Raw genomic sequence first — 3,937 nt, 5'->3', positions numbered from 1 at the left:
TCTAGTTTTCTGTTCCAAAAAAAGAAAAAGAAAAAGAGAACTTTTCTCTTCTAATTTTCTTCCTGCATATCAGATTGCTTTTTTTCAATTTCCTTTGCTGGATCTTCTTCCTTATAACTCCCACTACCAGTTTGTATTCCTCTAGGTACTCTTTTGAGTAAATCATTCTCTCTTTTCCCTCTATTTTATCCCACTTCAAGATAGAATCAGCTTCTGAGAGTTCAACTACCATCTCTAAGTGCTTTATTCAAATAGATAGATAGATGTAGATATAGGTAATGTGTGTTATATTATCATTATTATTATTATTATTTACTTCTTACGCTGGCATGTCCATGGCATCTAGCCTACCTTCAGAGTTGGTGAGCCATAAACACCTTTAGTTATCTGTCCTGGTATTCAATAGTTATCAGTTATTCAATAATTATGATTTAATACATTTTTTCCTCAGTTTTAAAAGTTCTCAAGCTAAAGTTTCTCTCTTTCCTCTTGCTTAGCTTTCTTTGGGTAATACCTCATAAATGATACTTAATCATATTTAAATATTTTTAATATGGGGATAGTCTTGAGTGAAAATACCAGAGACTAAAATTACATGGACTAGCTGCTTAAGTCTAACAAGCATATTCACAAATTAACTTTAATGGAAGGTAAAGTATAAAAGAAATGAGTTCATTGTTTAGGTTATTTATTTGTTTTTAATTGTGGACTAACAACTCTTAGTTAACCTGAATAGGCCAAGTCCTGAAACCTTCTACAAAGTATTCCAATAGAGTTGACTCCAGCTACCCTAATAATGCTGCAAGGAATGTGGAGGTCACTTTAACCTTAACTAATTAGATATGTACATTGATCAAACTCACCAGGAAATTGCAGAATTCTATATTTCCTTCAGTTCATGTAAATTTAACCAAATACTTGCTTTGATAGGCCAGTGGATCTGTGCTCTTGTACATATGGATCAATCAATCAATTAATATGCATTCAGTAATCACTTGTTGTTTACCAGATCTTGTGCCATGTGTGAGAGATACAAAGAAAGGCAAAGGAAACCAAACATCAAGATGAACAAATTAGGGCTCCTGATCCTGGGAGAGGGCTGCCAAACCCAGTGTTTATTGGGGTGAGATGGGGACCTGTTTTCTGATCATTCAGCATTGTGTGCATAGCAACAGAATAGGCTGGTTGCCCATCACTCTAGCTATTTGGGAGTGTACATAGGCATTAAAAAATTCAGAACTGTTGGGTTTTGATTGGATCTATAAGAAGTAGCACCACACAAGGAAAACAGTTCTACTCCAGAAGCCAGTTGACATGAGTTTCAGCTCTTCTGCTGACTTTTTTACTTTGGGCAAGATATTTCACCTCTATGAGATTCAGTTTCTTTAATCAGGAAATAAATTTGATAATAACCACATTAGATAATAATTAAGTGAGTATCCTGTATGCATACTTAAAATTCAAGAGTGACTAAAAGATAAGGAAAATATGATTTATTAAAGCTGATTTAAACGATTTAAGTGTCAAGGAACTCAGATGTTCTTCTTCCTTCTTATGAGGCAATCTCCAAGAGATAGACTGCATCAAACCACATATCTATATCTATATATGTATGTATGTATATGCATATGTATGTATGTATATTTTGGGGAGGTTACAATCAATTGTCTTGTATAGTACCCAACACAAAGTGTTTCTATTCATCTATATTTGCCTGTTTTTCCTGACCCTCCCACACAGATACACACACACACACACACATACACACACATTCATATGAAGACAAAAGTCTATCAGTCACAGAGTTCTACTTGAGCTACCTGTGTTTGTTCGTATTTGCACTCTGGTGAATTTTAAAATATTTTAAAATATCATTACTTCATAGTGTAACACCAACAGAAAGAATAACATATTGAAAGAAAGTAATCCAGTTTAGAGACTAGACACTAGTTAGCAATGGGAGGAAATAGTGCTTTAATCATTCCACATTTCTTGTGGGAAAAATGAAATAAATATGCTACTATCTTTTATTGTCTAAATTTGTTGATGAATATGATTTTCACTGCTTTTTAAAACATCATTAAATATCTCTACCTATCTAGCACAGGAATTGTCAATTCTAATCCCCACTTTTCCCAACTTGACTCAGCTAGGGTTTTGTACTTAAGTTAACAGCAACTGAGTTAAAAAAACACTTCACCTGAGATAGGGAGCTAGGATTCCATCAAGGAGTTCTTTAGAGGATTGAATGTCAGTGCAGTACGTTTGCCATGGCAACCCAGCAATCCAGAAAGGTTGAAAGGATTTGGTTATGCTGAGTTTGAGGACTTGGACTTGCTGCTCAGAGCTTTAAGCCTGAATGAAGAGTCTATAGGCAACAGAAGAATACAAGTGGATGTTGATGATCAAGCACAGGATAAAGACCGAGACAATCGTTCCTTTGGCCGCGATCAGGATCGAAATTGGGATTCTGATGAAACCGACACAGACTGGAGGGCTCGCCCTGCCACAGACAGCTTTGATGACTACCCTTCACGAAGGGGAGATAATGGCTTTGGAGACAAGTATCGTGATAGTTATGATTCAGACCGGTACCGTGATGGTCCATGACGGGACATGGACCGATATGGAGGCAGGGATCGATATGATGACAGGGGCAGCAGAGACTATGATAGAGGCTATGATTCTAGGATAGGCAGTGGCAGAAGAGCATTTGGTAGTGGGTACCGTAGAGATGATGACTACAGAGGAGAAGATCTCTACGAAGACAGATGTAATAGACGAGAAGATTGGTCATGGAACTCAAGAGATGATTACAGCCGGGATGATTTTAGGCGTGAAGACAGAGGTCCCCTCCAGAGACCCAAACTGAATCTGAAGCCCCGGAGTGCACCCAAGGACGAAGATTCATCAGGTAGCACCTCACAGTCTAGCCGAGCTGCCTCCGTCTTTGGAGGAGCAAAGCCAGTGGGTACAGCTGCTAATGAACGAGAAGTAGAGGATCGACCGCAAAAGAAGCAAGAGAAACTGCAACGTCAGCGGGAGGAGCCGAAACTGGAAAGGCGGCCCTGGGAAGACACCCGCCTTGGTGAAGCGAGGAAACTCAGGAACTGTCAAGGACAGCAAGTGAATCTTCACAGACTGGGAATACAGCTCCATATGGCAGAAACAAACGAAAGAGGGAGAGTGAGAAATCCCTAGAAAATGAAACATTCAACAAGGAAGAGAACTCTCAGTCTCCAACTTCCAAGCCTTCTAAATCAGATCAGCCCCCCTTAAAGGTGATGCCCTCACCCCCACCAAAGGAAAACGCCTGGGTGAAACGAAGCTCCAAGCCTCCTGCTCGATCTCAGAGCTCAGACTCTTCAGAGCAACAGTCTCCCACAAATGGTGTAGGAAAGGTAATATCCCAGCAGTCTGAGGAAGGACCAGCTAATATTTCAAGGAAAGCAGATGAGAATAAGGTAGATGGGGTGAGTGTGCTGAAAGGCCAAAGTGGGAACTTCAACAGTGGCCCAGTGGATGGAGGAAGTAAAGACCATTGGAAGGAGTCTGATAGGAAGGATGGCAGAAGAGATCAAGACTCAAGACCTGCATCTGAGCCAAGGAAACCTGAAGAAAATCTGGCCTCTAAATTCAGTTCTGCAAACAAGTACGCAGCTCTCTCTGTTGATGGTGAAGATGAAAATGTAGGCGAAGACTACAACGAATAGACCTCCACATCTTGTGCTTTCTCCCCGCCTCTCGCCAAACTGCACCATTAGAGAGCAAATTGAACCTCTATCCAGACAAGACAAAATAAAACTCACCATCTCCTGGAGACCTTTCTTAACTTTTTTTTTTAAGGAAAAAAAAGGAAAACAATGAAATTATTTTGCATGCTGCTGCAGCCTTTTAAGTATTAAACTAACTGGAGAATTTCCAACCAGTGTGGCCA

General features: G+C 39.7%; 1 pseudogene; it reads left to right on the top strand.

Annotated features, from left to right (window-relative positions):
* Positions 1-329: 329 nt before the first annotated feature.
* LOC114053979 lies at positions 330-3,713 on the top strand (annotated as a pseudogene).
* Positions 3,714-3,937: the final 224 nt, after the last annotated feature.

Source organism: Vombatus ursinus, unplaced genomic scaffold (genome assembly GCF_900497805.2).
Source record: "Vombatus ursinus unplaced genomic scaffold, bare-nosed wombat genome assembly UNPS02014812.1, whole genome shotgun sequence".
NCBI lineage: Eukaryota > Metazoa > Chordata > Mammalia > Diprotodontia > Vombatidae > Vombatus > Vombatus ursinus.
The sequence above is the reverse complement of the archived record's forward strand: the minus strand, read 5'-3'. Positions and strand labels throughout refer to the sequence as shown.